This window comes from Peromyscus leucopus, chromosome 18 (genome assembly GCF_004664715.2).
Source record: "Peromyscus leucopus breed LL Stock chromosome 18, UCI_PerLeu_2.1, whole genome shotgun sequence".
Taxonomy (NCBI): Eukaryota; Metazoa; Chordata; class Mammalia; order Rodentia; family Cricetidae; genus Peromyscus; species Peromyscus leucopus.
The window spans coordinates 43744963-43757443 of NC_051078.1; the positions used below are offsets into that span (position 1 = coordinate 43744963).

The window sequence follows — 12481 nt, forward strand, 5'->3', positions numbered from 1 at the left end:
TGTCCATTTTAGGATTCGAGCACTTGTTTCTGGATTAGCATGTCCAGTTCCTTGTAAGGTCGATCAGGATGGTTCAAGAGACCACCCTTTTGGCCAAAATTCTTTTGCTAGCATGGACACATCAGCACCCATATCCCGGATGCCTGTAAATGCTTTTCCTTCTATCTTTAATGATAATTGAGGAAGTGAAGTAAGTCAGCTACCCAGAATGCCTGAGGACAGCCAGTTGACCCGAAACCTCCTGAGCCTTGGTTAGTCTTAAGAACTGAATGTTCAGTTTCCACTAAAGGTAAAAGAATAAACAGAGCAATACACTCTCCTTATGGAATATCTAGTATCCCTTGAGTGGCTTCCACCATGATTTTTAACTGTCCAGAATGGTCTGCATCACTTACCCTGGAAGTGCACTTGGCCTCTGCCGAATGAAGTACTTCAAGCCCCATGTTTAGGGTGTCAGCTGTGGGGACCTGCCCCACCGGGAAATTAGGTCACCTGTCAAGAGGTGGCCTGGAACCGAGGAAAGGGAAGTGTGCGCCGCTTGCCTGTTTCCCAGCCTCCCTCTTACCTGGAGAAATCAGACGCAGCGGGGAGTCAAGTCAAGCATGAACTCGTTTATTGATAGGCAGTAAGTTTCTTTTATACCAGAAAACCTCCAAAGCCTAGGACAGGTGAAGGAACAAACCGATCATTTAAAAGGGCACCCTACTTTCAAGTTGTTTATGTCTTGACACTATCTCTTGTTTTTTATTATCTTAGCATAAATAACTTGAGCTAACTTTCTTTCTCACCATTTGTATCCACTCTACTGTAGCCTGTCCTTGAGGGTTATAGGGAATACCAGTCTTATTAACATTAAAAAAAATCTTCACAGAATTTTAACACCCCCCCATACTGCTGCAGGCCGGACCATTATCAATCTTTATGCATTTTGGCACTCCCATATAAGCAAAACATGAAGACAATGATTCTTCACATACTTAACCTTCTCACCTGAATGGGCAGATGCAAAAATGAGAGGGGAATATGTACTGATAGATACATGGACAAAGGTCACAAAGATCCAAGAAAATCTCAGGCCACCAGGTTTCAGGGACAGTCTCACTCGTGGTTCTGTTGAAGATCTTTCCATTGTCAGCACTGATCACTGCCCAGGTCACCTGCTGAGGTTGGTGTGGGTCCCTCTGGTCCGCAGCCAGAGCCAGGAAGAGCAGGATGACCACCAGCTGGAGTACTGCCATCAGGGTAGCACACAATTGCAGCTCATGGAGCCAGGTCCACTCTCACTGGGAGCGTTTAGCTTTTGCAGTTTGTGCTGCTGAATCTCACGTACTAGTGTGTACAAAGCATCCTCCACAATCTGTTGGGTCTTGGCTGATGTTTCAGTGTTGGGGATGCCATAGCTGCGGGCAAGGTCCTGGGCTTATGGAGACTCAACAGTACAAGCAGCCTGGTCAAATTAGTTCCCCACCAGCACCATTGGCACATCGTCTGAGTCCTTCACCTGCTTGATCTGCGCCCTGTACTGATGGATGTCTTCAAAGGACTGGATGTTATTGATGGCAGACACACAGAGGAAACCCTCCCCTGTGCGTATGTCTCCTGTACTGGTCCCACATGGCACTATACTCCTCTTGACCTGCTTTGTCTAAGATGTCCAGCAGATATGTCTCCCCATCAATGACCACCTGTTTCCGATAGGAGTCCTCTATGGTGGGGTCCCTGCGGGTTGTAGGTCTTAGTTATTTTGCAGCGCTCCTATCCTGCGAGGAAATGTCACGAAACACGACAGAATCCGCTAATAAGAGTTTTATTAAGATGAAAGGAACAGAGAATGCCCAGGCCTGTGGGAGATATCTGTGTAGAGAAGAAGGAAGAGCAGGCAATGGGGAATATGGTGCTGGCTTATAAAGGCTGGGTGTGCACAGGTCGATGTAACTTCTCCTCGCATGTGCGTAGATCACATGGCTACGTTGACCTGGAACTGACTAGGCGGAAGTGTCCAGGTCCATCAGGCATATGCAAACATGCCCAACTGTGGGGGTGTGTTGTGAACCCTTCATCCCTGACTCTTTCTTTTCAAAAAGAACATTGTGTTTGAGTGGGTATGGGGCGACATTTCTCTCAAAGACTGATTCCAGCTGAATAGTGGGCATCGGTTGGCTCTTGGCAGGGAATGGGAGGGTAGCTTGTAAAGTCCTGGGATGATGGTGAGGAGGTCCTGGAATGATGTTCTGCTGTCCCCTTGTTCTCCAGCTGTGCATCTGTGCTGTGGCTGGGAAGACCTTTATCATGAAGCGTGTTGGATTTTGTCAAAGGCTTTTTCAGCATCTAATGAGATGATCGTGTTGTTTTTTTCTTTCAGTTTGTTTATATGGTGTATTACATTGACTGATTTTCGTATGTTGAACCATCCTTTCATCCCTGGGATGAATCCTACTTGGTTGTGATAGATAATTGTTTTGATGTATTCTTGGATTCGGTTTGCCAATATTTTGTTGAGTATTTTTGCATGAATGTTCATGAGGGAGATTGGTCTGTAGTTCTCTTTCTTTGTTGCATCTTTGTGTGGTTTGGGTATCAGGGTAATTGTAGCCTCATAAAAAGAGTTTGGTAGTGTTCCTTCTGTTTCTATTGTGTGGAACACTTTGAAGAGTATTGGTATTAGTTCTCCCAGATGGGTTTCAGCTGAGCGGGGTAGTCTCCCCAACACCTCCAAGTTGTTGGGTTTCACAGGATCAGCAGTTGGGCCCTTGGTTGTCCTCAGACAGAGTGTTTAGATTCGTTCTGGTACCGTCCCACGGAGATAGCTTCTTCCCCGGGTGTTGGAGTTAGAGGTGTCCCTGTTCCAAGCTGCGTCTGCTTGTCTCCGTCTACCTCTGTGGGCCACGGCCGGGCCTGTATGTCCCTGTTGGCTGCCTCTGGGCCTGTATGTCTCTGCCGGCTGTCGCTGCGGCCTACTTACCTCTGCTTGTCACTGCTGCCGGGCCCGTCTACCTCTGCGGGTTGCCGCCGGGCCTGTATGTCTGTGGGGGCTGCCGCTGGGCCCGTCTACCTCTGGGGGACACCGCCGCGGGCCTACCTGCGTCTGCTTGTCTCCGCCACTGGGCCTGTCTACCTCTGCGGGCCACCACTGGTCCTGTACATCTCTGCCAGCTTCCCCCAGGCCTGTATGTCCCTGTCGGCTGCCGCTGCTAGGCCTGTCTATTTTTGTGCGCTGCTGCAGGACTACCTACCTCTGCTTGTCACTGCTGCTGGGCCCGTCTAACTCTGCGGGCCCCCGCCGGGCATTTATGTCTCTGCCGGCTACCGCCGGGCCTGTATGTCTCTGCCGGCTGCCGCCGGGCCTGTATGTTCCTGTTGGCCGCCGCCACAGGGCCTGTCTTCCTCTGCGGTCCACTGCCGCGGGCCTTCCTTCGTCTCCTTGTCTTCACCGCCAGGCCTGTCTGCCTCTGCTTGTCACTGCTCCCGGGCCTGTCTACCTCTGCGGCCGCCGCCTGGCCTGTATGTATGTGCCGGCTGCCGCCAGGCCTGTATGTCCCTTTTGGCCGCCACCGCTGGGCTTGTCTACCTCTGAGGGCCACTGCCGTGGGCTTACCTGCGTCTGCTTGTCTCCGCCGCCGACGCTGTGCCTGTATGTCCCTGTCGGCCGCCGCCACCGGGCCCGTCTACCTCTGCCAGCCACCGCTGAGCCTGTATACAGTGTCTGCCGGCTGCCGCCGGGCCTCTATGTCCTTGTCGCCCGCCACCGCCGGGCCTGTCTACCTCTGAGGGCCGCCGCCGCGGGCCTACCTGCATCTGCTTGTCTCTGCCACTGGGCCTTTCTATCTCTGTGGGCCACCGCTGGGCCTGTATATTTCTGCTGGCTGCTGCAGGGCCTGTATGTCTCTGCTGGCTGCTGCTTCGGGCCTACCTACCTCTGCTTGTCACTGCTGCTGCGCCCGTCTACCTCTGTGGGCCACCACCGGGCCTGTATAGACGTCTGTGCCGGCTGCCACTGGGCCTGTATGTTCCTATCGTTCACCGCAGCCGGGCCCTGTCTACCTCTGCGGGCCACCGCCGCGGGCCTACCTGCATCTCCTTGTCTCCACCGCCAGGCCTGTCTACCTTTGTGGGCCACTGCTGGGCCTGTATCTGCCGGCTTCCGCTGGGCCTGAATGCCCCTGTTGGCCTCCGCTGCTGGGCCTGTCTACCTCTGATGGCCGCTGCTGCAGGCCTACCTTCATCTTCTTGTCTCTGCTGCCAGACCTGTCTAGCTCTGCAGGCCGCCGCCGGGCCTGTATGTCTCTGCCGGCAACCACCGCGGGCCTACCTACCTCTGCTTGTCAAGCCTGTATGTCCCTGTCGGTCACCGCCGCTGGGCCCGTCTACCTCTGCGGGCTGCTGCTGGGCCTGTATGTCTCTGCTGGCTGCTGCTGCCGGGCCTGAATGTCCCTGTGGACTGCCGCTGGTGGGCCCATCTACCTCTGTAGGCTGCTGCCACAGGTCTACCTGCGCCTGCTTGTCTTCGCTGCTGGGCCTGTCTCATGTTGAGGTCTTTGATCCACTTGAACTTGTGTTTTGTGCTTGGTGACAGATATGACATCCAGTTATGCCAGCACCATTTGTTGAAAATGCTTTCTTTTTTCCATTGTACAATTTTGGCTTCCTTGTCAAAAATCATATGTTCATGGGTGTGTGGATTAATGTTAGTGTTTTCAATTTGATTCCATTGTTCCGCAAATCGGTTTTTATGCTAGTACCAAGCTGTTTTTATTACTGTAGCTCTACAGTAGAGCTTGAAGTCAGGGATCATGATGCCTCCAGAGGTTGTTTTATTGTACCAGACCCTGTTTTTAAAATTTATTTTAATTTATATCATGTGCATTCATGGTTTTGCCTGCATTTATATCCATACTGGATCCCCTGGAGCTGGAGATACAGACAGTAGCAGCCTTGTGCTTACCCATTTCCACTCCCTCAAATAAATTGCCTCGGAAGAGAGCCTTACTGATAACGCAGACCTCCCCACACCCACCCGCTTCTTTCCCTTTCCTCTCTGGCAACTGAGAGTGCTTGTCCTTGCCCACACTAGCTTTGAGAAAAAAGAATCATTATTGTTTTAGTATTTGAGTTGGCATTTATCTGAGGTACATCTGGCCTGCCCAGATGGAGATATGTGACATTTATCTCAGGTAGATCTGCCCTTAGTACTACGCTTAATTTTTTTCTGAGACAAGCTTTATTAGAGGTAGTTTATTTAAAACACCTGTTTCCCTTTTTAGGTTAGCAATTAGGAAACGAAGGTCATCAGTTGCTGAATATTGAACAATGATAGATTGTTGTATTATATTTTTCCTTACCGCCTGGATATTTTTGATGGTTTTTTTTCCCCTCTGGCTCTGTGTGTCCCTGGTTGGGAAAGGAAGGGGTGATACCTTATTCCTCTGGAATTGGTGACAAGGCAGTGGATCCTGATGTCCTCTGGAGCTTGGTAGTGAGAGGCCCTGTTTTTTTCACTGTATATTAAGAGAGATTTTTCTGGGATGGAGGTGAGATAAAAGGTTTTAGATGAGACAGATGGACCCAGTGAGGAAAGCCCTCGAGTTTAGCAGCTGTGGGGGTTACAAGAATTACCTTGAAGGTTCCTTGCCACTTAGGGGGAAGGGGTGAATGCTGTGGGATGGTCTGTATGTCAGATTGCTCTGATTCATCAATAAATAAAACACTGATTGGCCAGTGGCCAGGCAGGAAATAGGTGGGACAAGGAGAGAGGATAATTCTGCGAAGCGGAAGGCTGAGGCAGGGGAGACACTGCCAGCCACAGCCATGACCAGCAGCATGTGAAGATGCCGGTAAGCCACCAGCCACGTGGCAAGGTGTAGATTTATGGAAATGGATTAATTTAAGCTATAAGAACAGTTAGCAAGAAGCCTGCCACGGCCGTATAGTTTGTATGCAATATAAGTCTCTGTTTGCTTGGTTGGGTCTGAGCGGCTGTGGGACTGGTGGTTGACAAAGATTTGTCCTGACTGTGGGCAAGGCAGGAAAACTCTAGCTACAAATGGTGCCCAACGTGTTGGCAAGAGTTTCTACCTAAAACCTGAGAAAAGATTCTAAAATGGAGCTAAAAACAGCTTCCTAATTGTCTCTCTCAAATGAGCGGCAGCCTGCTGGTTTGAGCTACTGGCGGGTTCCTGGCGTGTGCACTCGACCTGCAGTATGGTGGGAATGAGGCCTCTGCAAGTGGCACATTAAGCTGCATAGTGGATTTAGCCTTTGCTAGTACAAAACAAAAAGAGGTTTCTGGGCTACACGCTGTCTTGATAGAAGCATAGACCCACTATTTCTGAGAGTTGATGGCTCCCAGAGCTGGCGGAAAACGTACCACCGCCATGTTGGGAAGCTGAAGTGGTCAGAGCCAGCAGCCAAAAGCACAGTTTCAGACTTAAAAGGCTGCTGTTTAAAGCAATAGGCTCAAGGTAATATAAAAAATAAGCCACATAAAGAAGGCTATCACACAGAGAATCTGGATTATGTTCTCTTTGATATTTATAACTGAAGAAAAACATTTGTTTGTTTGTTTGTTTGTTTTTTCTTTTTCTTTTTTCTTTTTTTCTCGAGACAGGGTTTCTCTGTGTAGCTTTGTGCCTTTCCTGGGACTCACTTGGTAGCCCAGGCTGGCCTCGAACTCACAGAGATCCGCCTGGCTCTGCCTCCCGAGTGCTGGGATTAAAGGCGTGCGCCACCACCGCCCGGCGAAGAAAAACATTTGATTGCAAAAGCTGTTAAGTTATGCCAAAATGTATATTTTAAAGGTACTTTGACTTCAAAATTTGGCTATAAGGATATGTTGCTTTGGAAAAGAGGCTCTGCTATTGTTTCTACAGAAAGCCAGAGGCTATGGATTTGTTCCAGATTAAGATACATCAGGTTTGACCAGCCAAGATCACCTGAAAGGTCTCCGATGACACCATGGCCTAGATGATCCAACATCCAGAATCGTTTCAAGGCAACTGGCTCAGATAATACAGTCTCATGGACTACTCCATGATCCTAAAATTTTCTTTGTGTCCACATAAGTTACAGCGCCCCCCTCCAGCAGGAAGTAGTTAAGAGAAGCTACGCCCAAATCCCCAAATATACCAAGCTGACTTTGGATATGTGTAAAAGTTAAAACCTTCCTTTTTAAAAAAAGAAAAGGGGAATTGCTGTGGTATGGTCTGTATGTCAAATTGCTCTGATTCATCAATAAATAAAACAGTGATTGGCCAGTGGCCAGGCAGGAAATAGGTGGGACAAGGAGAGAGGAGAATTCTGGGAAGCGGAAGGCTGAGGCAGGGGAGACACTGCCAGCCGCAGTCATATATCAGCAGCATGTGAAGATGCCGGTAAGCCTGGTAAGCCTGGGTAAGACCCAGGTTTAGAGGGGGGTTGGCAAATTCCCCATTGTGCCGATCAGTTTAAAGGTTATGTAATCATGTGCTTAGTAAACAGTATTTACAGTGTTATTATCAGGGTATCATGTACTGACATTTTTGTTTTGTTTTGATTTTGGTTTTTTTTTGAGCTGAGGACCGAACCCAGGGCCTTCTGCTTGCTAGGCAGGCGCTCTACCACTGAGCTAAATCCCCAATCCCCTGACATTTTTCTTGACTCGAAGCTCCAATCACATTTTTTTTTTTTTTTGTAAACTTGGGTTCCACCGTCTACACTTTTCCTCCTGGCCAGCTTTACTAGACCCTGGCTCCATGGCCCTTCCCCATAGACTCCTCCTTTTTGTTTTATGCCCACCTTGGTTTAGGTTTGGGCACAAAGCACCTCTTAGTAGGTTCGCCCATGGCACCTTGATTTAGGTTAGCCTTATGTTTTAGGGGGAGTCCTCTGGGTTGACCCTATTGTTATGGAAGTGGAGAGCCATAAGCTGTATTTCTTGTTTTTGGAATCTTGTGAGACCAACTATCTTTCTACATATGCAAGGCCCAAAGTTAAATAATAGAATTAGCAGGACTATTGGACCCAACAATGTGGAGACCAGGGTGGTTAACCAGGGGGACCAGTTGAACATTCGCTGATACCAAGAATTTTGTTTATCTCTTTGTCTATCCTCAGTTTCCTTATGAAGCTCGTCTAAATTTTTGGTGACCAACCCAGAGTGATCGACATAAAAGCAGCACTGTTCCCCCAGGGCCTTGTATAGCCCTCCCTGTTGCAAAAATAAAAGGTGTAGCCACATATGATTTTGTAAGGCCAGTTATGCTGGCGAATCAAGGAACTTTTGTAGGAACCTAACGGGTTTCTAACGTAGCTAAGTTTACATCCATTAATTGTCTTAACACACTTAGCTAATTTTACATCCATTAATTGTCTTAACTCTTGATATTTTTGTTGGTGTAACACCATAGAGGGAGCCACCAGAGCGGCCTTGGGGGCTCCCGTTCTTAGTGGGTGGTCACCGTCAGGGGTGTCAGTGGTTTTCTGTTAACCTGAGGGCTCAATCGTGCCATGATCTTGTCATTATCATGGTACAATACATGAGAAAGCATCAACACCATGACACAAGAATCATTCCATTGTGTTAAGAGTTGAGTGAAATGCAAAGCGACAGTCTGGTCTGGTGGCAGAGCCAGAAGACACCTGAATCCTTAGGCCTCAGCCAGAGAGGGGTGTGGCACTTATCTCCTTGCTTCCCCTCCAGTGGACATTCCAAGCCGCCTCTGGTGTAATACAGGTGGTAGTTGTAACCGCAGATGGGAAAGATAGCCCCCTGAAGATAGGTCCTCCACAGTTGGGTCACCTTACCTGCATCCGGTAATGCTGTGCTCTGTCCACATTGTCCGTCTACCCCACTGCCTCAAAGAAGGGGGGGGCGCCGATGGAGTCACATCCATTTGTACTGCTGACAGGCCAAGTCCCTCATCCTTAGGTAGTCCAAGGGGCCTGAGAGGGGCCCTTGTCGCAAGGGAGAAGGAGAGAGGGGCAGTCAAATCCTTATGTGGGTCCACCGGGGGAGAAGTGATGAGGGGTAGGATGGGTTGCATGGGCCCTATTACCAGGGGCTCCTGAATTGGCCAGATGGTTCTCCTTATGGAGAAGAGTAGCCCCTGGTCATCTCCCTGCTGGTATAAGTGAAGGCCTCACATTTTCCCTATGTCCCAATTGACTGCTCTCTCTCCCATCTCTGCAATAGTCATCTGCATGGGATTACATCTATACTTGGAGCAGTGGCTATACAGGGGTTTGGATGCCAGAGGAGTCTGGGGAGCCCGTCGGACCTTGATGGTACCTCTTTGTTTTATCCAGTAGCCTGTCCCAGTTTGTTCACATCCCCATTGAGCACAGTAATAGTCATTTGCACCTCCACATTGGGCAACCTCCTTTGCAGTCTGATTGCTTTCAGGGCATATGTAGAAAGAAGTATCCTGTAGAATGGCCCTCTTTGATACATGGGAGCATCCCGGACTCTGGGAGTCGGAAACCTGTGGTAGGCTGCACCCATTCGCCCCTTTGCATTCAGGTTGACCTTCATGACCTTCTCCGCTGTCCCAGGAGCCTCTCACCAGATCACAAAGGTTGAAGTAAGAGTTCAGGCCAGCAGACTGCAAGGATCGTGGTGCTGTTGAGTTGAGGATGTCTCCATTGCCAGCACCCATCACCGACCAGGTCACCTTCTGAGGTTGGTGAGGATTTCTCGAGGCCGTGTTTGTTACCTGGATGAGCACCAGAGTTAACAGCAGGAGGTCTGTCTGGGGTGCCATTATCTGTAACAGCCAAGGAACACAAAGTTTTCTCAAGGATGATAAGCCCCTGGACTTGACTATTAGTTACCTTGTTTTTGTTGTTTCTTTTTGTTTTAAAATTGTCTTGAGACCACCATAGATGTTTTTTTCTCCTTGTTAGTCAGTCTGGCTTTGGGCATCTTCCTGTTGGGAGGGGCGGGTAGGAAGGAATTTTAGATTCCTGGCTGGGAGCCAGATTGGGGCTGTCTCCCCTATGGGGAAGACGCAGCCATACCCCCTTACAGTCCTCTCCATTGAAATGTTTAAGGATCCTTCCACCATACTTGAATCTGAGGATTGGGGTTTAACTGACACCAATGTTTTTGGAACCTGGCTTTATTGGCTCCTTTGGGCAGATTCAAAATATTAATCGTGAATAAGGCCTGGTCTAATTGAATATGGGGGTTACTCCCCCTTTTTGTTTTCAAAGCTGTTCTTTAAGGCATCTGTGGTTTCTTTCAATGATTGCCTGCCCTTGAGGATTGTGGGGGATTCCTGTGGTCTGTTTCATATGCCTTTGTTCAAAGAACTCTGCCATGGCCCTGGTGGTGAAGCAAGGCCCATTATCTGTTTTGATTTGTGATCGCAGACCCAGAGTAGGAAAACATTGAAGGAAATGGGAATGTGCATGTTTTGTCCTTTCTCCCGTATAGGCTGTGGCCCAGCAGGCCCCTGAAAAGGTGTCTGTTGATACAAAAATGTACTACAGTTTGCCAAAGGGTGAGAAATGAGTAACATCAGTTTGCCAAAGGGCATTTGGCTTCAGCCCTCTAGGGTTGAACCCTGTTGTCTGCAGCGGAGGCACTCTGAGAAAGGGCTGACAGGCCTTGTAGGTATGTACTGTTTTCTTGAGATCTTTGACATGGATGTGACGGAACCTATGCTGCAAGGCCCTCCAATTAAGGTGGGTCAGGCCGTGCAGGCCAGTGGCCTCCTGTAATGTAAGCACAACTCATCGACCCAACTATTTCCTCTAGCCAAGAACTCTGGGAGCCTGGAGTGCTCTCTCATGTATGACACATGAATGTGATGCTCCCTCCAGCAGTCCCCAGGGTTTGCATCTAGGTGAATGTGTGCCTGGGGCAAATATGGTAGCAAATTTACCACATATAGGTTGTCAGAATATAGATTGAAAGGTCCCTGAATATTTCGAAGTGCCATGATAACTGCCAACATTTCCTTATATTGTGCTGATCCCTGGCAGGGTCAGAACTCCTTCAGGTCTGGGGAGTCTTGATCATCTTGGAAAACAGCAAAGGCCAAGCCTGCTTGACCCCCATCTGTGAATATCTGAAGGGAATCTGGGAGGAATTCCAGAGGGAATAGTTGAAGACGCTTTAGCGGGGGCCTCCAGAGCATGACTGCCCATGGCGAAGGCCTGTAATGGCAGGCAAGGGACCCCAAGAACCCTTCAAGAGATTCCAAGCCGGGCATTAGCTCTGGGAAGTCATTCCACATCAGCCATCCAAAAAGGAAAGACAATAGATTGGGGGTCGATTCTAAAGTGTCTCTGGGCTTATGTCCTGCCTCTGATTATAGCATCCTCGTGCTGATCAGGCTGAGAGTACACTCACAGCATGCTCCCCTGGGAAGTGTGGACCCATTCTATAGGCTCTCCCTCCTGTACCAGTATCGCTGAGATTAGGGTGGTACTTGTGAATAACCAGAGGGAGATGAGAAGATCAACAGAATATCTCTTAGGGAGAACTTATCAAGGGTCTCCTGCATCTGTAGGAGAATGGCCCCCTAACAGGGGTCCTAATAAGGTGTCTAGATTTTGTTGACCAAAAGCTGGGCTTTGGCCATTCCCTGGGGCAACACAGTCGACTCAAATCTCTGATTAGGTCGAGAAAAATTAAGGGAAGGAATGGTGAATGCAATAGAACAGTCACCAGAGGGGAATAGAGGGAAAAAATGTTCCCTAACATTTATTACCACCAGGGCATACTCAGTGGGTATGGCTGAGAAGCAGCGCAGACCTATTTAGGGAAGCCCACCAATTCCATCCTTTCATTCACTTTTCTTAGTTTCTGAAGCATACACCAGGCTCCAGAGGCCTTTTTGATAATAAAAACATGTGTATTCCAAGGGCTCACAGAAGGGCGCACATGCCTAAGGTCCAATTGTTCCTTGACCAGAGTATGAAGTGCCTCTTAACTTAGGTATAGCAAAAAGCCACTGCTCCAACCATATCAGGTTACCTGGTTTCCACGTAATAGAGGGTACCCGGGGGCAAGTGGCCTCTAGGATTGGGGGTAGACCCAAGTAGGCTTGTTCGAGTCATTTCTGTAATGAGTGAAGAAGTCCTCACCCTTTATCTCCTCTATTCCCCACCCCTTGCCTTGGGCCCCCTATTCTTCTAAAACATCACCATAAAAGGCCAAATGGTCAGTGGTGAGCACTGCATCAATTTGAGATAGCATGTCCTGTACCAGAATGTTGGCTCAAGATTACCACCACAAGGGGCGTATCTTGCCCTGTTCTCTATCTGAGCTGGTCCACTTAAGGAGCGCAATCATCTCTAAGGACTGGGTGTTCCCCCCACCCCAAGTATTAGGGGTCCAGCTGCTACGTTCCAATGAAGGGGTACCTCTTCCCAGTGGGTTACTCTCCTGTTTCCTCTTGTATCCACTAGAAATTGGAACCTTTTTACATCTATGACAACATTCTCTTGGGGTGGTGACCTGAGATCAGGGGAATGGTCCAGTTGGTGTGGAACATTCTGG

The 12481-nt window shown here is 48.9% G+C and overlaps 1 pseudogene; it reads right to left on the reverse strand.

The window, feature by feature from the left end:
- Nucleotides 1–988: 988 nt before the first annotated feature.
- On the reverse strand, nt 989–4223 carry LOC114700639 (annotated as a pseudogene).
- Between the last annotated feature and the right edge of the window lie 8258 nt (nt 4224–12481).